We start from the raw sequence: 25,286 nt of genomic DNA, 5'->3' as shown, positions 1-25,286 counted from the left end.
GCTCTGCACAAAAATGTGCTGAAGTAAAGTATGAGTACACCACAGTCGGTACCCAGTAAGTATCAAGACTAACCTTAGTGGAGTAGTGACGAGGTACAATCAAGGCACTCACTAGTCAACTAATTTGTGCAATATAGCAGTATACAATAGTATTGGAAAACAACTAGCAATGATAACAACAAAATCAACCAGTGATATAACATTAAGGCAACAAGAACATCATACTTATTGCTCAAACGAATAAGGAACACAAGTACAACCAATTAATCAAGTCCTTCAAATATAAATCCTTCTCATATTATTCTTTAAGATAAATATCTTTTCAAGTAAAAGTCACCATGTGACACCTCATTTCACTATCATAAAAATTACGGATTTCAGCCCACTTTCATATTTTTCACGGCACCTCGTGCCCATATTTCTATCACGACTACACAGACAACTCATGTGTCAATAATAAAATCATCATATTTTTTCCGGCACTTCATGCCCATATTTCTTTCATAACCGCACAGACAACTCACATACCAAAATATCAATATATATAAGATCCGCAGGATCAATTTATTTTCAATAAAGTAAGTTTACAATTTTTAAATCAAGTAAGAAATCATCAAAGAAATGAGTTTATTTTTGAACTCGTTTGGGTGAAGAAAAAGACATTTCAATTAGAGGACACGCGAACGCGAAGGGTAAATGATCACCAGCGCTCAGGGCCTGGTTTCTACTACGCGAACGCGGAAGGAAGGATGCGAATGCGAAGAAGGAAAAAGGCAGACTCTCGCGAATGCGAGAGGATGAATGCGAACGCGAAGAAGAAATATTCCTCCCTCCAAAATCACTCTTCGCGAACACAAAGGAACAGACGCGAACGCGTAAGAGAAAACCAGACGACAAATTCAGCAGTTCAAAAATAGAAGAAAATGGTCCGTAGCCCATTCGAAACACACCCGAGGCCCCCGTTTAAACATACCAACAAGTTCCATAACTTAACACGGGCTCACTCGGGGTCTCAAATCATGTCAAACAAAGTCGAAACTACGAATCGCACCAAGAATCGAACTTATGAACTTTCAAATCTTCCAACTTCTAAAACTCGTGTCGAAACCTATCAAATCAACCCGGAATGACGTCAAAGTTTGCAGGCAAGTCCCAAATGACATAACTGAGCTGTTCCAACTCTCGGAATCGCATTCCGACCCCGATATCAAAAGGTCCACTTTCGGTCAAATCTCCAAAAATTCGACTTTCGCCATTTCAAGCCTAAATCAGCTACTGACCTCATCTGTAGACTTCAACAATGTCCCAAATTATGAGTTTTCAGCTACTAGAGAGAAACTTCTTTCTCTACAAATTAGAGAGAAGCACTTGTGTTTTTAAGGTACTAATTTAAAAAGAAATTCATAAACAATTTGATGAGTTGGCTCTTCAAGTCAAGAAAAGGATAATTAAGTGAGAACGTGATTGATCCTTCTGTGATGGGGTAGAGATTTTTTTTTTTTTTTTAAAGAAGACAAGTCCATAAATAGCAATGACATAAACAGAAACTGCATTTGAATGACGTTTAAAATGTCGCCCTACAATTTTTAACCAATGAGCAGGGTACCTGGGAATTTTTCTGATTGAAAATATTCTTTTTTCAAGCAATTATGATTGATTAAAATTAAAAAGTGGCACATGTCAAAAATTATATTGTGAGCTACTAATTAACAAGTTGGAGCAACTGAAATTTCACAATTACCTCCGGGTTTGATGCGAGACATGAAATATAAAACTTCGACGGTGATAAACTTTAATTAACTAACAAGTTTGAATTTTACATGTTTGCATCACATCTACCTTTTTAAAATAAATAAATTTATTGGATCAGTTAATGTCAACAACGGTTGAAAGTTAGGATTTTGCAAAATTAGCGTTAAACTTTGAGTTTAATTTTAAATTGATGCCAACAAATAACTATATAATGAGCAGGTTGTCATTATATATCATCCCTTGTTAAAGCCTTGTTAAACGAGCATATGGTAGCACCTAGCCTTCACTCTCTATTTTTTAGGTCTTTAGCCATGTCAAAAAACACTATAACTGTTATTATGATTGTTGCTCTTTGCCTCTTGTCATCTCGACTTTATATCAAATGTTATACTCCCACGGGAATTCTAACTTTCTCACCCCTCTCTGCGACTTTATTCTCAACGGTTGCTTTTCTGCCGGAACCCTACCAGCATCGACGCCGGCAATCAGGTAAGATTTCCGACCATCCCTCACCTCTCTCTCTCTCCTCTCTCTTCCACCACTCCCTTCTCTCCCTTCTTTCTCCTCTCCTCTCCACCCCCAACCCTCGGTCATTTCCGGCGACTGTTGTCCCGCCGGTGATTATTCTGGCGACCGCAGTCCTCTTCCCCTTTCGTGAGCATTTTAGCCCCCCCCCCCCCCCCCCACGGCCTTTCTCCTTTCCTTCCTTTTTCTTTTTACTTGCGTGCAAGATGGTTCGGCCCTTCTCCCCCCCACCCCCACTATTTTTTTTTCTCTTCTTTGCTTCTTTTGGGGTTTCACCGGTGGTAGCGGTGACAGGCCCCCTACCCCCACCCTTTTTGGTTTCGTGGTGTTTTGTGTGTCTTTCAGGTATTACTCGGTGGTTATTGGAGACGAGTGGGAAGCGCGCGCACAAACATAAGAGACCAACCAAGGCAAGTGTCGCAAGGGGCGGTGGGAAGTTGGACGTGAACGCGCCAAGTGCCGTAACATCGTCGTGTACACCAAGTCAATTTCTAGGTTCCATTCTCGAGAGTTGGTACCTCCCGCTTTCCTGTTTCTCTTCTTTGTGTTGGTTAAATTGTTGCCATTTTAATTCGCATTAGTTTAATCATGCTATTAGTGTGCCTGTAGTTATAACTTATTTTCTTCTAGTTTGGTCTGTAGCTGTAACGATCTAACCGGTCGTTTTGAGTATTACAGCCATGTTCCCCCATTTACTGCTCAATTTATGCCTTACAATTGATTTATGAGTTATCGGGTTAGTTGGTTCGGGTCCGTAAGGATTTCAGAGTGAAATGGGACACTTAGTCTCATAATTGAAAACTTAAGTTGGAAAAGTTGACCGGATATTGACTTATGTATAAACGACCTAGAAATTTAATTATGATGATTCCAATAGCTTCGTATGGTGATTTTGGATTTAGGAGCATGTCCGAAAAATTATTTGAAGGTCCGTAGTGAAATTAGGCTTGAAATGCCGAAAATTGAATTTTTGGGAAGTTTGACCGGGGATTGACTTTTTGATATCGAGGTCGGAATCCGATTCTGAAAATTGGAATAACTTCGTTATGTCATTTATGACTTGTGCAAAATTTGAAGTCATTTCGGATTGATTTGATGTATTTCGGCACAAGATATAGAACTTGAAATTTCAAAGTTCATTAATCTCGAATTGGGACATGATTCGTGGTTTTAGCGTTGTTTGATGTGATTTGAGGCTTCGACTAAGTTCGTATGATGTTTTAGGACTTGTTGGTATATTTGGTTGAGGTCCCGAGGGGATTGGGTGAGTTTCGGACCATTTTTAGGCCATTCTTAGTTGCTGGTTTTTGGCCATAGAGGTATGTCTCGCGATCGCGGGTAAATGGTCGCGATCGCGAAGAGAAATTTTGTTGTTTGGGCACTGTGAATCGCGATCGCATAAAGGAAAATCCTGCTGCACTGACCCGAACTTAGAAGCTTATATCTCGCAATCTATAAGGAATTTGGAGATGATCCAAAAATGAAAGTTGTATCCCTTGATGTTTAGTTTTTAGAAAGGTTACCATTTGTGATTTGGAGTTGTGTACAAAAAGTTATGGTTGATACACTATAGGCTGTATCAGAAGAGTTTGAAAATCTCCGTTGTACAGGGCTGACTTTGGAAGCTTATATCTAGAAATCTATAAGGAATTGGAATATGAGAAACAAATGAAAGTTATAGCCCTTGGTGTCTAGTGTTCAGAAAGTTAAACCATTTACAATTTAGAGTTTTGTACAAAAGGTTATGACCATTATACTAGAGGTTGACTAGAAGAGTTGGGGGAGTTTGTTCTTCGCGATCACGATTGGTTTTCCGCGATCGCGAAAAGCAATTTTGGGGCTGAAAAATTTTGTGCTTCGCGATCGGGAAGAGTAAATACCTAGGCAATAGCAATATTTTGAGGTTTCAGCCATTTTTAGCATATTTGGAGCTATGAAGCTCGGATGGAAGCGATATTTGAGGCGATTTTTACCATATGGATTGGAGTAAGTGTACTATATCCGAAAGTTATTATACTTCATGATTATATAGTTATATTCATCATTTATTTCGGATTTAAATGGAAGAAATCAAGAGTTTTGCAAAATCTTCCAAAAACAAAAATTTAAGATATTGAGGGTCGAGTTGAGGTTGGATTTTGGTAAAATTGGTATGGGTAGACTCGTGGTTGAATGGGCTTTCGGATTTTGTAACTTTTGTCGGGTTCCGAGACGTGGGTCCCACAGGCAATTTTTGAGCTAAATTTCATATTTTTATGAAAAATTAGTATTTTCTTATGGAATTAATTCCAATAAATTTTATTGACTTAAACGAATTATTTGTGGCTAAATTCGAGGCGTTTAGAGGCCAATTCACGAGGAAAACACATTGCAGAATAAGGAATTTCACGGTTTGAGATAAGTAACTATTTTAAATCTGGTCTTGAGGGTATGAAACCCCGGAGTTTTGTATCATGTGATTACTTTGGAGGTAACACACTTGCTAGGTGACGGGCGTGTGGGCGTGCACCGAGGAGATTGTGACTTGGTCCGTCCCGTGACACTGTAAAGTTGAATAATTTATTGTTAGTTATGTGCTCTCTATGTGTTGTGGAAATATGACTGTAAGACATATTAGAAACCATGTTTAGGCTATATGTTGGTACTGCTGGGACCCACAGAGGTCGTGTACATGTTGAATTATCTACTAAATTATTGTTTGGTACTCAGTCAGAGTTTACTTGTTTATTTTATCCCAGTCTCTATTGTTCATTATTGATGCATCATATCATTGTTGTTTGGGTTGATTTCATGATTATTGAGAGCCCGAGAGACTGGAGAGATTTATGATTGAGTGAGGCCGAGGGCCTGATTGTGAGATATTGATACTATAGCATGTGAGTTGTCTGTGCAGCACGTGAATTGGCCATGCGGATCCAGATATTGATACTATAGCACGTGAGTTGTCCGTGCAGCACGTGAGTTGGCTGTGCGGATCCAGATATTGATACTATAGCACATGAGTTGTCCGTGTAGCACGTGAGTTAGCCGTGAAGATCAAGATATTGATACTACAGCACGTGAGTTGGTCGTGCGGATCCAGATATTGATACTATAGCACGTGAGTTGTCCGTGCAGCACGTGAGTTGGCCGTGTGGATCCACATATTGATACTATAGCACGTGAGTTGTCTGTGCAGCACGTGAGTTGGCCATGCGGATCCAGATATTTATACTATGGCACGTGAGTTGTCCGTGCAGCACGTGAGTTGGCCGTGCAGATTATAGCACTTGGGTTGTAGGATCCCCTCTGGAGTCTGTACACCTCCAGTGAGCGCGGGTACCTATTGAGTGTAAGTGATGAGGGCTGAGAGCCGAGTGGTTGAGCTGTTGTGACGAGTTGAGTAACTGTTGCCCTGAGAGGTTGTACTTGCTTTTCATTTGTTGTTGCACTTAGTTGCTATCTGTCATTGTTGTGAAATTCTCTAAAAGATTTTATATCTGGATTGCATGAACTTGAACTGTATAAAACTGATTTGACTTAAACTGCTAGAAGTGAAAGTATGTCTACTCTCTGCTAGAATTACCGAAAATGAACTACAACTGTGTAGTTCGTCACGATATTTAGATACTTATTTATTATTGTTACTTGTTGAGTTGGTTGTACTCATACTACACCATGTATTTCGTATGCAGATCCAGGTATTTCTGGACATAAAGGGTGCTAACTCTCTCGCAGAGTTGATTTTTTCGGAGATTCAGAGGTAACTGTCGTGTTTTGCAGACCTTGTCTCTTCTTCCCTATCTCCTTGTTTACTATATTTGGTCTTAGACTATTATAGACCGTATTTCCAAACTTGTATTCATTTTAGATGCTCGTGTACTCAGTGACACTAGGTTTTGGGGAGTGTTCGTATCAGTATTTGTGGGATTTTATATTTTATTTAAATATTATATTTTTAAATTTAAAGAGAAATTGTGGTTTATTGAGATTGTCGGCTTGCCTAGTATCGAGATAGGCGCCATCACGACAGGTTAGGATTTTGGGTCGTGACAGTAGCTTATTGTGTGGTAGTGATTTTCCTTAGTCTGTCGTAGGTATAGTGGATATGGTTTGGGATGGTAGAGTAAGGTCATGTCCTCGGGGGAAGAGGGATGGGTTGGGGGTGGGACGGTAGGCAAGGGAGATAAGGGGAACAAAGAAGCCTATAGATTAAGAATTGGTTCATGGAATATAGGTACATTGAACAGGTAAGTTTATAGAGTTGGTGAGGATCCTCTAGAAGAGGAAGGTCAATATAGCGTGTGTCCAAGAGACTTGGTGGGTAGGATCTAAGGTGAGGGATACGGACGGGTATAAGTTATGGTACTCTGGAGTTCTGAAGAGTAAGAATGGAGTGGGTATTTTGGTAGATAGGGAACTTAGAGAGGTTGTGGTAGATGTTAGCTGTCCAACGGGACGGGATGGGACGGGATGGGACAGAATTAACGGGACGGGACGGGACGACATTTAGCCGGGACGGTAGCGGAACGGGACGAAACGGGACGGGATAAACGGGATGAAACGGTAGTCCCATCCCGTCCCGCTAACAAACGGGACAGGACGGGACAGGACGGGATGGGACGGGACGGACGGTAGGCCCATCCCGTCCCACTAACAAACGGGACGAGACGGGACAGGATGGGACGGGACGGGTTCGCGGGCCTTAAGTGTCGTTTTAAAAAAAAATTATTTAAACATTGAGTTTGAAAACCGTTATTCTTTTGACAATTACTAAATTTTTAAAGTTTGCAACAACTAGTTTTTTAAGTTATTTAATAAACTTAAAAATTAAACGGAAATTAGGAAACTTAGTAGAGAATTATAAAATATTAAAACAAAAGACTTGTAATAAAATATTCTAGTAATTATAAATTTATAATAGAGTTATAATTTATTTAATATAATTTCAAGCCACTAAGTAACTAAGTAAGAGTGTAAGACAATTCATAAAAACAATTCAACGCTTAGAGCCTTTTATTTTATTAATAGAACTTTCAAATCTCACATACAAATATAATTCTTTTGAAGAGCACCTAATCTACGGCTCTACGCAGCCACCTTCTAGGAAGGGTTCTATTTGAACTAGGCCTCTTAGTAGCCAATTACAAATTATCATACTAATATTTGTAAGCTCATATATAACTTCGTTGTAAGTTGTAACTTATCTATAATTTCTCTCGGACATTGTTCTTGAATTGGCAATGTTGATTGATGTTCCATGAGTTCCATGCCGGCATAGCTCCCGGTGCTAAGTATCTCATTGTATTCTTCTTCTTCCCTAGTTTCACCACTTGGTGTTTCCATAGATTTATATTTATCAAACATTGATCTAACATAAGAATATATGTTAGCTTGACAGTCTTCGAGAGATGGTTGTTCATTTTGTTGAAATGTTAAATTCTCATAAATTTTACGAACAAGTCCATTTGCACCTCTTAATTTTAAAGATGGGTTAAGTATAGTAGAAATTAAATAAACTTGGGGAATAGGAAAAAATACTTTTTAAATTTTGTAATCATTTCATTAATGGTCGGTGCATAAATTGGATTAATTTTGCAATAATTTCATTAAGCTAGTTGTTGTAGTTGTGTTAGCACTTAGCAGAAGCATTATCTAAGGTGATAGTTAAAACTTTATCAATGAGTCCATAAAAATAAACAATTTATAGAACAGTAGTTGCAATATATGCTCCATTGTATCTTGAATCAATAAATTTATAACCAATAATACGTTTTTGTATGTTCTAGTGATGATCAACCCAATGACATGTAACAGTTAAATAATCACAACCATTAGGACTATGACCTATATCAGATGTGATAGGCATTTTACAATCTAAGTGTAACAATACACAACGAATATACTAAAGATATTCGGTTTGAAATTTAAAAACATCATTTCTAACAGTGGTCTTAGGAAAACCTTCAAAAGCAGGATTATAAGTTTTTTGTATATAATGCACAAAAAATAGGACGCGGGACAGGCGGGACGGGACAGGATGGGACAGGATGGGACGAGATGGGATGGGACAGGCGGGACAGGCGAGACGGGACGGGACGAGACGGGACGAAATGGGACGGGACAAACGGGATGAAATGGCCATCTCGTCCCATCCCGTGTCCCGTTTAACATGGGCCCATCCCGTTTAGAATTAAGCGGGATGGGACGGGATGGGATGCGGGACGGGACGGGACGTCCCGTCCCGTTGGACAGCCTTAGATGTTAGGCGGGTGAGTGACAGGTTAATTACTATTAAGTTAGTGGTAGGGGAGCGCACCCTAAATGTTGTTAGTGCTTACGCATCGCAAGCGGGCTAGGACGAGGAGGCTAAAAGGCTCTTTTAGAAGGGGTTAGATGAGATTGTGTGTAATATTCCACTTGCTGAGAGGTTATTTATAGGAGGGGATTTCAATGGACATATTGGGTTTACTATAGGAGGTTATGGCGAGGTGCATGGCGGCTTCGGTTTTGGGGATAGGAACCGAGGAGGTACTTTGCTGTTGGATTTCGCAAAGGCATTTGAACTGGTGATTGTGAACTCTAATTTTCCAAAGAGGGAGGAGCATTTGGTTACTTTTTAAAGTACGGTGGCGAAGATCCAGATAGCTGTGCAAGGATTGCAAGGTTATCACGAGTGTGACCCTCACGATGCAGCATAGGCTTTTGGTGATGGATGTTGGTATCATGATAAAGAGGAATAATAGGTATGTGCGAAGACGATCGAGGATCAGGTGGGGATCCTTGACTAAGGATAAACCTCAGGACTTAGAGGGGAGCTTATCGGCTATGGGAGCTTGGAGGAGTAGTGGGTACGCGAGTGATGTATGGTCAAAGACGGCGAACTATATAAGGAGGTAGCGAGAGAGGTGTTAGGGGACTCGACGGGTTACTCTGGCAGGCACAAAGGCGACTGGTGATGGAATGAAGTGGTCCAAAGTAAATTGGAAGAAAAGAAGGTGGCGTACCTGAAGTTAGTAGGGAGCACATGCGAGGAAGAGAGGAGATCGAACAGAGAGAGGTATAAGGTAGCTAGGAAGGAGGTGAAGCTGGTGGACAGGGAGGCTAAGACTGTGGCTTTTGGTTGTCTGTACGAGAAACTAGGGTCAAAAGTGGGGAGAAGAAGTTATTCCGGCTAGGCAAGGCGAGAGAGAGGAAGGCTCGGGATCTGGACCAAGTGAGGTACATCAAAGATAAGGACGGTAGAGTATTGATGGGAGAGGCCCAGATTAAGTAGAGATGGTAGACTTACTTTCATAAACTTCTGAATGAAAAGGGGGATCAAGATATTGTGCTAAGCGAGTTGGGGTATTCCGAGAGTCACCGTGACTTTAGGTACTGTAGGCACATCAAGGTCGAGGAGGTCGTGGGGGATATGCGTAAGATGAATAAGGGCAGAGCAACTGGGCCAGATGAAATTCCGGTAGAATTTTGGAGGTATGTGGGTAGAGCAGGTTTGGAGTGGCTATATGAGCTTTTTATTGTTATTTTCAGGATAAAAAGGATGCTTGACGAGTGGAAGTGGAGTACGGTGGTTCCGTTATACAAGAACAAAGGTGATATCCAAATTTGTAAGATCTATAGTTGTATCAAATTACTGAGTCATACCATGAAAGTTTGGGAGAGGGTGGTAGAAGTAAGGGTGAGGAGGACGGTGCCTATAACCGACAACCAATTTGGGTTCATGATGGATTGTTCTACTACGGAAGATATCCACCTCATTAGGAGGTTGGAGGAACAGAGAGGGATAGGAAGAAGGATCTGCACATGGTGTTTATTTATTTGGAGAAAACGTATGACAAGGTTCCTAGAGAGGTTCTTTGGAGATGACTGGAGGCTAAAGGTGTGTCATTTGCTTACATTAGGGAAATTAAGGGCATGTATGATGGAGCTAAGACTTAGGTTAGGACAGTTGGAGGCGACTCAGAGCATTTTTCAGTTTTTATGGGGTTACACCAAGGATCTTCTGCTCAGCCTGTTCTTATTTTTCCTGGTGATGGACGCACAGACACACCATATTCAAGGGTAGGTGCCATTGTGTATGTTATTCGCTGATTACATAGTTCTGATAGATGAGACGCGAGGCGGCGTTAATGAGAGTCTGGAAGTTTGGAGACAGGCCCTTGAGTATAAGGGTTTTAAGTTAAGCAGGACTAAGATGGAATACCTGGAGTACACGTTCAGCATCGAGCCGATGGAAGTGGGCATGAGGCTTGAATCATAGGTCATCCCCAAGAGAGGCAGTTTCAAGTACCTTGGGTCAGTTATCCAGGGGGATGGGGAGATCGACGAGAATGTCATACATCGTATAGGGGTGGGGTGGATTAAATGGAGGTTAGCATCTAGAGTCGTGTATGAGAAAGCGCACCACTACTCAAAGGTAAGTTTTATAGAGCGGTGGCTAGATCGGCCATATTTTATGGGGCTGAGTGTTGTCCAGTTAAGAACTCACATATCTAGAAGATGAAAGTAGCAGAAATGAGGATGTTGAGGTGGATGTGCGGGCACACTATGATAGACAGGATTAGGAATGAAGATAATCGGGAGAAGGTGGGCATGGCTCCCATGGATGACAAGATGGGGGAAGCGGGGCTCAAATGGTTTGGGCACATACAAAGGAGAAGCCCAGATGCCCTAGTAAGGAGGTGTGAGTAGTTTGCTTTGGTGGGTACGAGGAGAGATAGAGGGTGGCCTAAGAAGTATTGGGGAGAGGTGATCAGATAGGACATGGCGTGGCTTCAAATTTCCGAGGACATGGCCCTTGATAAGATGTGAAGGTCGAGCATTAGGGTTGTAGGTTAGAAGGTAGTTTAGCGTATTTCTACTTCGTACCAGTGTGAGGCTAGTCTGATAGGATTTTGTCTTAGACTGCTAGTGATTAATGTTGTATTCACACTATTCTTTCATTTTTCATAGTGTCGGGCTTTATTTACTGGTTTGTTTTTGCTTTTCATTTATTTTCTGGTTCGTATGATGCTATTATTATTTCTATGGTTTCTGTTGATGGTACTGATATATTGTCTCTTCTCATCTTCTTGAGCTGAGGGTCTACCGAAAATAGCCTCTCTACTCTCTCGAGGTAGGGGTAAGGTCTGTGTACACACTATCCTCCCCCCCTCTCCGGACCCCACTTGTGGGATTTTACCGGGTCGCTGTTGTTGTTGTTGTTGTTGTTGTAACAGTAGATGCAAAATTAGTGAATCTAGGTTTATTAGAGTTCAAGCCTCCATATGTAATTCGATTGTTTCGTAATGTATCATATTGTATTGTATTGTATGTGTTGTTAAAGCAACATTTAGATATATTGTGTATTTTGTTGTCTTTTAATACAATTTTCTTGTTTAGCTTGATTAATTATACTGTACAATAACAAATAAATTTACTAAAATACCTTTAACTACGAAGTATAAAATTCTTGGTACTTCGTCTTCTTGAGGTAAAATTCAACCATGGATAAAATTAGAGTCCCTAGTATACTTGTCCATTGATATCCTTCACATTATGCATGATGTTTTATACTTCAATACCACACAAGAGGGAGGGTGATTTGGGTGGTGCCTAATTTTCGTGTGCACTGAATTATCGAAGGACCTGATTCTTCTATGCATTCCTTACACTACGGTTGCGGAATGAATAATGCAGAAAGTAAAGAACACAAGAATTTTTACGTAAAAGACGCCGGGCTCAAAAGGTGAAAAAATCACTATCTACTATCTAGTAGGATTTTTCTCAAACACTTCACTACAATTTCTGAGCCAACGACAAAGTTTACAACCTCTTGTAAGCATAAGAATTAACTCTAACTCTTGTAGCAACACACCACAGGTTGTTGTGACTACATCAAGTTAACTATAGCCTGAATGATACAACTCAAGTACCTATAGTACAATTTACTTCTAAGAAAGCTGAAAGGTATAACTCTGTCATGACCCAATTTTCCCTCCGTAAGATGTCGTGACGGCACCTAGTCTCTACGACTAGGTGAGCCTAACAAAGATGCGAAAATAACAAAAATGGAAACAAAACTTAACAACTAACTGTAATAGAAAACTAAATAACTGATAACAATGACGTTGAGCATTAACAATAACCAACACTCTAATAATACAGTATTCCCAAAACCCGGAACATCATAAGTCACAAGCTACAGGAGAAAACTAGTATCTCTATACACCAAAGTCTAATAAAAGAAGTAAGGAAGGTGAATGACATAGGAGGGAATAGAGGGGGGACTCCGAGATCTGCGGACGCGGCAGATATAACTTGAAGTCTCCGTACAGCAGCAAGCACTCTCAGCTAGTAGCGAGGCTGATAAGAAGTACCTGGATCTGCATACAAAACATGTGCAGAATAGTAGCATGAGTACACCACAACGGTATCCAGTAAGTGCCAAGCCTAACCTCGGTAGAGTAGTGACGAGGTCAGAATCGGGCCCTACTGGGATATAATAATAAGACAGATGCTATAATAATAAAAAACAAAGAAGACAACAGCAAGTATTCACAAAGCAATAACAACACCGCACAATGAAATAACAACAGGGGCACTCCCGAAATACCGTCTCGTAGTCCCAAAAGTAAATATACAGGGAGAACTCCCGAGGTATCACCTCGTAGTCACAAAAGTAAATATGCAGGGAGAACTCTAGAGGAACCGCCTCGTAGTCTAAAAAGTAAATGTGCATAGAGAACTCCCGAGGAACCGCCTCGTAGTCTCAAAAGTAAATATGCAGGGAGAACTCCTGAGGAACCGCCTCGTAATCTCAAAACTAAATGTGCAGGGAGAACTCTCGAGTAACTGCCTCGTAGTCTCAAAAGTAAATGTGCAGGGAGAACTCCCGAGGAACCACCCCGTAGTCTCAAAAGTAAATGTGCAGGGAGAACTCCCGAGGAACCGCCTCATAGTCTCAAAAGTAAACACACAACTCAAATCGATAAATACAACAGTTAATAGCAAGAATTCTATAGTTAAGACTGATAAATATCAAGGGAAAATAGGAAATCAATTAGGCATGCTTCACAGAGTTCTATAAACAGTTAAAGCACATAGACATGGGATATTAGACTAAACAAGGCAACTACACATGCTGGTATAACTTAATTAAAATAAAAACAGATCACTACTCGGTGAAAATTCTGGTTTTACAACAAATAGCACGTGTACACACTCGTCACCTCGCGTACACGCCGCTCACATATCACAACAGTATCAAATCCTAAGGAGATTTCCCCCACATAAGGTTAGGCAAGCCACTTACCTCGAATCAAGCTCAATCAATCGGTAACAATGCCTTTTCCACGAATATACGACTCTGAATGGCCCAAATCTAGCCAAAATCAATTACATACCATAAATACAACTATAAGAAATTAATCTAATTAATGAAATCAAAGCTAAAGCAAGAAATTAGAAAATCGCCCCAAAAAGTCTCCCCGGGCCCACATCTCGGAATCGGGTAAAAGTAACAAAATATGAATACCCATTCACTCTTGAGTTCACTCGTACCAAAATTATCCAAATCCGATGTCAAAATCTCAATCAAAACCCAAAATCTTAGTTGAAAAACTTCTTCCCATTTTCCCCAAAATTTCAACTCAAATCCGAAATTAAATGTTGAAATCAACCATAGATTAGTGGAATATTACCATAAATGAGTTAAGAATCGTTACCCAAAAGTTTTCTCTAAAATTGCCTCAAATAATCGCCCAATCTGAGCTCTCAAGGTCCCAATATTGGAAATGAGACCAAACCCTCGAAATTTCCTCTTTTCTGCCCAGCGATCTCGCACCTGCGGAACTTCCATCGCAGGTGCGGAAATGGCTCGATGTGATTGGGACCGCTCCTGTGATCAGGTGGTCGCACCTCCGGACAGCGGTCCGCTTCTGCGGTCTCCCCTTCCAGCTCACTCTCCGCTTTTGCGGAACTTCAAGCGCATATGCGGGATCGCAGATGCGGAAATTCCCTCGCACCTGTGACCCATGGACATCTCCTCAATCCCACTTATGCGCTTGGCCTTTCGCACGTGCGTGCCCGCACCTTCGGCCACCCCACCGCAGGTGCGATTACACCAGAAGCTTGAAAGCTTTAGGAATTAAACAAGTCCAAATTTCGATCCGTTAAGATTCCAAAACTCACCCGAGGCCCCTAGGACCTCAACCAAACATACCAACAAGTCCTAAAATACCATACGAACTTAGTCAAGCCCTCAAATCACATCAAAGCACGCTAAAACACGAATCACCCTCCAATTCAAACTTAATAAACTTTGAAACTTCAAACTTCTACAACTCATGTCGAAACCTAACAAATCACGTCCGATTGACCTCAAATTTTGCACACAAGTCATATTCGACATTGCGGGCCTACTCAAACATCCGAATTCAGAATCAGAATCCGACCCCGATATCAAAAAGTCCACTACCTGTCAAAATCTCCAAAACTTCGACTTTCGCGAAATCAAGGCTAATTTAGCTACAGACCTCCAATTCACATTCCGGACACGCTCCTAAGTCCAAATTCACCCAATGGAGCTAACGAAACCGATGAAAATCTATTTTGGAGTCATCTTTATACAATTCCAACCACGGTCAAAATCGTAGACTTAAGCTTCCGTTTTCGGGACTAAGTGTCCCAATTCACTCCGACCCACAACAACAACCTCCCGGCAAGTCACATAAGCAGAAAAAGATATGGGGAAAGCAATAAATGGGGGATCAGGTCTATTACTCTCAAAACGACCGACCGAGTCGTTACATCATCCCCCTCTTAAAACAATAGTTAGTTCTCGAACGAGCATAGAGACATAGCTAAAGTTGTGAAAAGATGAGGATAACGGTTGCGCATATCCTTCTCGGTCTCCCAAGTCGCCTCCTCGACCGGCTGGCCCCTCCACTGAACCTTCACTGATGCAATGTTCTTTGACCTCAGCTTCCGAACCTACCTGTCCAAAATAGCCACTTGCTCCTTAAAATAAGATAGATCATTGTCCAACAGGACTGAGCTGAAATCCAACACATGAGCCGGATCACCGTGATACTTCCAGAGCATAGAAACATGGAATACTTGATGGACCCATGCAAGACTGGGAGGCAAGGTAAGCTCATAAGCAACCTCCCCAATACGTCGCAACACCTAAAACGGGTCGATAAACCTTAGTCTCAGCTTTTCCTTCTTCCCGAACTTCATAACGCCCTTCATAGGAAAACCCGGAGCAAGACCCGCTCTCCAACCATGAATGCAACATCACGAACCTTCCGGTCCGCATAACTCTTCTGTCTAGACTGGGCTGTGCGAAGTCGATCCTCAATTACCTTCACCTTATCCAGGGAATCCTGAACCAAGTCTGTATCCAATAATCTCGCCTCATCCGGACTCGAACAACCTACTGGAGACCGACACCGCCTACCATACAGAGCCTCATACGGTGCCATCTGAATGCTCGACTGATAACTGTTGTTGTAGGAAAACTCCGCAAGTGGCAAGAACTGTTCCCAAGCACCCCCAAAATCTATCACACAAGTGCGGAGCATATCCTCCAGTATCTCAATAGTGCGCTCGGATTGTTCGTCCGTCTGAGGGTGAAATATTGTGCTCAGCTCAACCCGAGTATCCAACTCCTGTTGTACATCCCTCCATGACCGTGATGTAAACTGCGTACCCCGGTCAAATATGATAGATACTGGTACGCCATAAAGCCTAACAATCGCATGGATATAAATTTGAGCCAATTGCTCGGAAGAATAGGTAGTCATCACAGGAATGAAATGAGCTGACTTGGTTAGCCTATCCATAATCACCCAAACTGCATCAAACCTCTGTTGAGTCCGTGGGAATCCAACAATGAAATCCATAGTGATCCACTCCCATTTCCACTCCGAGATCTCTAACTTTTGAAGCAATCCACTTGGTCGCTGATGCTCATACTTTACATGTTGGCAATTCAGACACTGAGCTACATATTCCACTATGTCCTTCTTCATTCTTCTCCATCAGTAATGTTGCATCAAGTCCTGATACATCTTTACGGCACCCGGATAAATGAAGTACCGCGAGTTGTGAGCCTCCTAGAGAATCAACTCACGCAAATCATATATATTGGGCACACATAGCCCGCCCTGCATCCTCAATGCACCACCATCACCAATAGTGACCTCCTTAGCATCACCATGTTGGACCGTGTCCTTAAGGATAAGCAGGTGGGGGTCATCATACTGACACTCCCTGATACGATCATAAAGAGAAGACCGAGAGACCACACAATCCAATACTCAACTCGGCTTAGAAATATCCAATCTAACAAACTGGCTGGCTAAGGCTTGAACATCCAATGCCAATGGCCTCTTTACTGCTGGTAGATATGCTAAGCTCCCCAAACTCTCCGCCCGACGACTCAAAGCATCGGCCACTACATTGGCCTTCCTGGAATGGTACAAAATAGTGATATCATAATCCTTAAGCAGCTCCAACCACTCCGCTGACGCAAGTTAAGATCTTTCTATTTAAACAGATGCTGCAAACTCCGGTGATCGGTGTAGATCTCACAAGGGACATCGTACAAATAGTGCCGCCAAATCTTCAAAGCATGAACAATAGCTGCTAACTCAAGGTCGTGGACATGATAGTTCTTTTCATGCACCTTTAGATGTCTGGATGCGTAGACAATCACCCTACCGTCCTGCATCAACACCGTGTCGAGACCAATCCACAACGCATCACAGTATACTGTATAAGACCTCGAACCTTAAGGCAATATCAATATTGGGGTTGTAATCAAAGTTGTCTTGAGCTTCTGAAAGCTCTCCTCACACTCCTCTGTCTACCTGAACGGATCACCCTTCTGGGTCAGCCTGGTCATAAGTGCTGCAATAGACGAGAAACCCTCTACAAATAAACGTTAATACCCCGCCAAACCAAGAAAACTCCGGATCTCCGTAGATGAGGACGGTCCGGGCCAACTCTGCACTGCTTCAATCTTCTTCGGATCCACCTGGACCCCATCACTTGATATTATATGTCCTAAGAATGCCACTGAGTCTAGCCAAAACTCACACTTTGAAAATTTTGCATATAACTTCTTTTCTCTCACGGTCTGAAGCACAATCATCAGGTGATGTTCATGATCCTCCTGAGTTCGGGAGTACACCAGAATGTCGTCAATAAACACAATGATAAATGAGTCAAGATAGGGTAGGAACACACTGTGCATCAAGTGCATAAACGTTATTGGGGCATTGGTCGGCCCAAATGACATCACAAGGAACTCGTAATGGCCATATGTAGTCCTGAAAGCAGTCTTCGGGATATTTGACTCGCGAATCTTCAACTGATGATAGCTTGAATGTAAGTCAATCTTCGAAAACACTCTGGCACCCTGTAACTGAACAAATAAGTCATCAATACAAGGCAATGGATACATGTTCTTCACCGTGACTTTGTTCAACTGGCGGTAATCAATACACATCCGCATAGAACTATCCTTCGTCTTCACAAATAAGACAGGAGCACCCCAAGGTGACACACTGGGCCGAATGAAGCCCTTATCAAGCAACTCCTGTAACTGCTCCTTCAACTCTTTCAACTCATGAGGATCCATACAATACGGAGGAATAGAGATAGCTTGAGTGCCCGGCAACAAATCAATACCAAAATCAATATCTTTGTCGAGCAACATGCCCAGAAGATCAGCTGGAAACACATCTAGAAAGTCCCTCACTACTGGAACTGACTCAACTGTAGGAGTATCAATACCGACATCTCTCACATAAGCTAGATACGCGTCACAACCCTTCTCAACCATTCGTTGAGCTTTAAGAAATGAAATAACTCTGCTGGGAGTATACTCTAAGGTACCTCTCTACTCTAATCGCGATAATCCTGGCATAGCCAGCATCACGATTTTGGCGTGACAATCAAGAATAGCATAATGGGGCGACAACCAGTCCATGCCCAAAATAATATCAAAGTCTACCACGCTGATCAATAACAAATCGGCTCTGGTCTCAAAACCATTAAGAGCAATACCGATACACGCGGTCCAGAACAAGAGAGTCTCCCACAAGAGTAGACACATAAATAGGGGAACTCAAGGAATCCCGAGATATGCCCAAATACGGGGCAAAATAAAAGGACACATAGGAATAAGTGGAGCCTGGATCAAATAAGACCGATGCATCTCTATGATAGACCGGAACAATACCTGTAATGACAGAGTCAGAAGCAACTACCTCTGTACGAGTAGGAAGAGCATAATATCTGGCATGGCCTCCCCCTCTAGGGCGACCTCCACCTCGAGCTGGCTAAGTAGGTGGGGCGGTAGCTGGTGCTGGAATCATAGACTGAGGACCCGGTGGAGCACATTTTGCCTGAGAAGTCTGTGGAGGTACACCTCTCCTAAGTCTGGGGCAATCCCTCACTAGATGGCGAGTGTCGCCACACTCAAAACAAGCTCTCAGATAGCGTGGCTAATGTGACTGGCTCGAGCTAGGTCTGCTGGACTGACTACTAAAAGCACCCCGTGCAGGAGGTGCACTAGATACTTGTGGTACATAATAAGGCTCCTGGGGCCTAGAAGGGACTGGAATACCACTAGTGGCTGGAAGAGTTGAATGAACGGGGCGACTCACATAACCCATACCATGGCGAGCTACTGGGGCACGAGCACCAGAATAAGAACCAGTGTCTCGAGACCTCTTGGCCTCTCTATCCTCTCTATCCTGGGTAAGCATGCCCTCCAATCTCCTGGCGATACTCATAACCTGCTGATAAGAAATATCCATCTCCAACTCCCTGGCCATACTAATCCGGATACTGGGGTTTAGTCCCTCAATAAACCGTTGAACCCTCTCTCGAATTGTGGCAACCAAGGCCGGTGCATGTCATGCCAAATCACTAAACTGGACTGCATACTCTAACACGGTCATAGCACCCTGGCGCAACTGCTCAAACTCCACGCACCATGACTCATTGAGGCTTTGAGGGACATACTCTCTCAAAAATATGTCTGATAACTGAGTCCATGCAAGTGAAGTTGCCCCATCCGGACTACTCAACTCATAAGCATGCCACCACTGATAGGCTGCTCCTCTAGACTGGAAGGTGGTAAAAGAAACCCCACTCGTCTCTGCTATGCCCATAGTACGGAGAATATGATGACACTCCTCCAGAAAACCCTAAGTATCATCTGTAGCCAATCCGCTGAAGGTAGGTGGGTAGTACTTCTTGTACCTCTCAAGTCTGAGCTACTCCGCCTCCGAAGCAGTTGTCCTAGTCTCGTGCTGAACCTGAGCTACCGGCTGCATCGGTATTATCTTTGAAACCTGGTCGGCCTGAACCCGCTGCTCTGGAGTATCGGCGATGGAAGTGTGTGCTCCTCCCCCTGCCTGAGATGTGGCAGGAGCAAGTGGAATCAATCCAGCCTGAGCTAAGGTTCTGAACATGCTCAGAAACTAGGCTAGAGTCTCCTGGAAGGCTGGTGCAGCAACAGGTATCTCAGGTATCTGCTCTTCAGTTGGAGCTACTGGGGGCTCCTCTGTAGCAGCTCGTTCGGGTGCTTTGGCTGCACCGCGTGGATGTCCTCTGCCTCTACCCCTGCCTCGACCTCTCGCAGCTCTAGCAGGGGGTGCGAGTACCTGGTCATCAGCTCCGCCTATACGTGTCCTCACCATCTGTGAGAGAATAGAATACAGAAGTATAGAATTTCAAAGTCAACAATTTCGCACGACAAGGAATCAAAGAAGTAAAATTTTCCTACAGTCTCATAGCCTCCCGAAGATAAATACATACGTCTTTGTACCGATCTGCGAGACTTTACTAAATTTGCTTGTGACTCATGACACCTATGAACCTAGAGCTTTGATACCAACTTGTCACGACCCAATTCTCCCTCTGTAAGATGTCGTGATGGCACCTAGCCTCTATGACTAGGTAAGCCTAACAAAGATGCGGAAATAATAAAAATGGAAACCAAACTTAACAACTAACTGTAACAGATAACTAAATAACTTATAACAATGACGCTCGGTATTTACAATAACCAACACTCTAATAATACACAGTATTCCCAAAACCCGGAACATCATAAGTCACAAGTTACGGAAGGAAACTAGTATCTCTATACACTAGAGTCTAATAAAAGACGTAAGGAAGGTAAATGACATATGAGGGAATAGATGGGGACTCCGAGGTCAGCGAACGTGTCAGATATACCTTGAAGTCTCCGTACAGCAGCAAGCACTCTCAGCTAGTAGCGGGGCTGATAAGAAATACATGAATCTACACACAACACATGTGTAGAAGAGTAGCATGAGTACACCACAACGGTAACCAGTAAGTGCCAAGCCTAACCTCGGTAGAGTAGTGACGAGGTCAAGTCCAGGCCCTACTAGGATATAGTAATAAGACATATGCTATAATAAAAAATATGAAGTAAAACGGAGAAGACAACAACAAGTATTCATAAAGCAATGACAACACCGCACAATGATATAACAACAGGGGTGCTAACGAGATACCGTCTCGTAGTCCTAAAAGTAAATATACAGGGAGAACTCCCGAGGTACCGCCTTGTAGTCTCAAAAGTAAATATGCAGGGAGAACTCCCGAAGAACCGTCTCGTAGTCTCAAAAGTAAATGTGCAGAGAGAACTTCCGAGGAACCGCCTCGTAGTCTCAAAAGTAAATGTGCAGGAATAACTCCCGAGTAACTGCCTCGTAGTCTCAAAAGTAAATGTACAGGGAGAACTCCCGAGGAATCGCCTCGTAATTTCAAAAGTAAATGTGCAAGGAGAACTCCCGAGGAACCGCCTCGTAGTCTCAAAAGTAAACACACAGCTCAAACCGATAAATACAACAGTTAACAGCAAGAATTCTACAGTTAATACTGATAAATATCAACGTAAAACAGGAAATCAATTAGCCATGCTGCATAGAGTTCAAATAAGCAGTTAAAGCACGTAGACATGGGATATTAGACTAAACAAGGTAACTACACATGTTGGTATAACTCAATTAAAATGAAAACAGATCACTACTCAGTGAAAAATATGGTTTTACAACAAATAGTTTGTGTACGCACTCGTCACCTCACGTACACGGCGCTCACATATCACAACAGTACCAAATCCTAAGGGGATCTCCCGCATATAAGGTTAGGCAATCCACCTACCTCGAACCAAGCTCAAGCAATCGGTAAAAATGCCTTTTCCACGAATATCCGACTCCGAATGGCCCAAATCTAGCCAAAATAAATTACATATCATAAATACAACTATAAGAAATTAATCTAATTAATGAAATCAAAGCTAAAGCGAGAAATTAAAAAATCGCCTCAAAAAGTCTCCTCGGGCCCACGTCTCGGAATCGGGTAAAAGTCACAAAATATGAACACTCATTCACTCATGAGTTTACTCGTACCAAAATTATCCAAATACGATGTCAAAATCTCAATCAAAACCCAAAATCTTAGTTGAAGAATTTCTTCCCATTTTCCTAAAATTTCAACCCAAATCTGAAATTAAATGATGAAATCAACCATATATTAGTGGAAAATAACCATAAATGAGTTAAGAATCGTTACCCAAAAGTTTTCTCTGAAAATCCCTCAAATAATCGCCCAATTCAAGCTCTCAAGGTTCCAAAATTGAAAATGAGACCAAACACTAAAAATTTCCTCTTTTCTGCCCAGCGATTTCGCACTTGCAACACCGTACCTGCGGAATTTCCATCGCAGGTGCGGAAATGGCTCAAGGTGACTGGGACCGCTTCTGCGATTAGGTGGTTGCACCTGCGGACAGTGGTCCGCTTCTACGGTCTCCCATTCCAGCTCACTCTCCGCTTCTGCGGAACTTCAAGCATATATGCGGGCTCACAGATGCGGAAATTTCCTCGTACCTGCGACCCCTGGCCATCTTGGTCTTTCGCACGTGTGTGTCCGCACTTGCGGCCACCCCACCGCAGGTGCGATTACACCAGAAGCTTGAAAGCTTCAGGAATTACACAAGTCCAAATTTCGATCCATTTAGCATCCGAAACTCACTCGAGGACCCCGGGACCTCAACCAAACATACCAACAAGTCCTAAAACACCATACGAACTTAGTCGAGCCCTCAAATCACATCAAACAACGCTAAAAATATGAATCACCCTCCAATTCAAACTTAATGAACTTTGAAACTTCAAACTTCTACAACCAATGCCAAAACCTACCAAATTACGTCCGATTGACCTCAAATTTTGCACATAAGTCATATTTGACATTACGGACCTATTCCAACTTCCGGAATCGGAATCCGACTCTGATATCAAAAAGTCCACTACCGATCAAAATTTTCAAAAATTCGACTTTCGCCAATTCAATCCTAATTTAGCTATAGATCTCCAATTCACATTTTGGACATGCTTCTAGTCCAAATTCACCCAACGGAGCTAACGAAACTGACGAAACTCTATTCCGGAGTCATCTTCATACAGTTCCAACCACGATCAAAATTCTAAGACTTAAGCTTCCATTTTAGGGACTAAGTGTCCCAATTCACTCCGAACCCACAACAACCTCCCGGCAAGTCACAGAAGCAGAAAAAGATACAGGGAAAGCAGTAAACGGGGGATCGGTGCTATTACTCTCAAAACGACCGGCCAGGACGTTACAAACTCAAAATGCTTATTACACTTTGAACTAGAAATAAAGATAGACACATAAAACTCTTTATGGAGCTGATTCTTCAATCTGGTTCGCGTAGCTTCAGGATTCGCACTCTTGAATCTCACAGAAATTGCTCACAAAATGCCTTGCTAATTTTCTCTCAATTCTGCTTAACTTCAGTATATGTGTGTTACCTGTAAAACAGAATAAACTAAAATTTATAAAGTTAGTAGAATAAAGATTAACTAGAGGTCTAATGCTTTCTCTTCCATTAAGGAAGAGTTCTAGTTAACTTCAAGCTCTAACTCTTTCCTTTTCTTGGATAGAGCTCTCTTCAAGTAAGGAGTCTTGCTCCTTATCAAATATGCAATCTTTACGTTCAGAAATTATCAGAAATAACCATTTATACTTGTCCCTTGCACGTGCATGCATTTTGCTTGATTCTGACTGTAACCTGTGTACAATGTCCATGGAAGTGGTTCAGGGACATTGTAACTTCTAAAGTAAGTTTCTAATTGGTGATCACAACAAATAAAGAGCAGGCTGTCATTATAGTATCAAATATACCAACTTTTAACCTTTTAAAATAATACATATGTTGACATAGTCTGGAATATATTTCAAGAGTGGAAGCCGAATTAGCTAGAATCTTGCTCCTGCAGGTGGATTTCTTCAAAATATTACTACAGTATCTAACAAAGAATAAGAGCAGGCCAATGCTGGTGTATTTATACTAGTATAATAACTTTGCTAGAACCTTATTAATAAGCTAGCAAGTGAGTCAGTCGTTAAACTTTAGCAATGGCGGCCAGAAGCAGCAGCATAATTATTCTCATGATTATTCTTACTACCACTATTTTGTTGATTAACCCAGCTTTATCACACTCACCAACAAGCAGTTTTTCTTATATTGATGAAGAAGAAAATCAGCTTAATTTTCATGACTTTTGCTAGGAATGTCTCGCAATCGCCGACTCTTGGTCGTCTGTAAATGTCGAAATTGCGCATGTGGCTGTGGATGTCCAGGCCGTAACTAGTACTCTAGCTCCGCCTCTGACAAGAGATATACGTAGATCATGCTTCTATATCTGTGTGTGAAAATATAATATTTATAGGTGTACTGTACTTTGTCTAGAAGACTCTATTGGCACCTATGAAAGTTCCCTTTGTAATGTTACTGTTTGTCTAAGTGGAATTTTTCTACTCTTAAGTGTGCCTGATGTTTTTTATCTCTCTGCCATCCTCTTAATTTGTGCCCTATGATATTATGAAGAATCCATCTCAGATTCCAGCTATATTGGTAAAATGAGAGTCGATATGGTTTTGCATTTTATTTAACAGCTTCTACACTGTGACTTTTGTACATATATTCCAGATGCTAATAACAAATTTATGCGTGACACCTTTTTTTAGTAGAAAGCAAATAACAACATTGGGAAACAGACGCATGCATGAATTTTGTAAGCGATATCGAAATTTATATAAGAACGGGAATAAATAACTTTAATTATCATATTTCTACATAGAAAATAACCTTAGTCCATTAATTTTTTGAGTTTTAAGTTAGAAAAGGTCTTGAGTTCAATTCTATTTAATCATAATTTTTAACCACATAGGCTCTATCAAATATTTGCAAAAAATACGTGCTAGTTAAGGCTCAAACCTCTAACCTCATAAAGCAAGACCAGGCACATAACCAACACACCAGGAGACAATGTGTGTCAAGTGGTGCCATTTTTTCCTTACTTATTTATTTCCTCACACAAAATTAATACACATATTTAGTAAAATTTTCCGACAAAGCGTTGTTGCGTGACACCGCTTCGTTTAATTCGTCTTTAAGTGTTCAAGGTGATAAATATGGAATAGCTATCAATTTCTGCCTTAAATTAGATACTACTTGCAGCAAATAAATTTATTATTCAGTATATAAAATAAGGCATCGAGAGATTCATGGTGATGAAAGATAAATATTTTAGTTCTTGCTAATTCTTGATTGATGATGAAGCTTGAAGTAGAGAGGCAAGGCAACCAACTTGATCAGTTATTCTAAATTTCACGCACTTGCATCATTTTGGAAGAAAATATATTCAGCAATTCCAGCTATTTAAATTATACATGTCGAGTAAATCCGTAATGCATTTCAACATCGACATCTGAAATATAGGAGCTTACTCCAAAGATGAATTTTAATTAGCGACTAACTGATTACAACAGACGATGATATAAGTGGCTGATAATACAATGTCAGAAATCAGCATTGCTATAAATAGTAAAGCTTTAACGTTTATGCTGCGATAGTGTAAACCATTTTATACAATCTGGTCACATAAAAGATAATTACATGTCATCGG

The 25,286-nt window shown here is 41.6% G+C and overlaps 1 long non-coding RNA gene across 1 annotated transcript; it reads left to right on the top strand.

Annotated features, from left to right (window-relative positions):
- Positions 1-2,618: 2,618 nt before the first annotated feature.
- Positions 2,619-24,142, top strand: LOC107813512 (uncharacterized). The gene is made up of 3 exons (XR_001654364.2): positions 2,619-2,791; positions 5,952-6,019; positions 23,887-24,142. It is a non-coding gene; the product is annotated as an uncharacterized LOC107813512 (long non-coding RNA).
- Positions 24,143-25,286: the final 1,144 nt, after the last annotated feature.

Source organism: Nicotiana tabacum, chromosome 24, assembly GCF_000715075.1.
Source record: "Nicotiana tabacum cultivar K326 chromosome 24, ASM71507v2, whole genome shotgun sequence".
Taxonomy (NCBI): domain Eukaryota; kingdom Viridiplantae; phylum Streptophyta; class Magnoliopsida; order Solanales; family Solanaceae; genus Nicotiana; species Nicotiana tabacum.
Note: the sequence above shows the minus strand (reverse complement) of the source record. Positions and strands in the feature narration are given on the sequence as shown.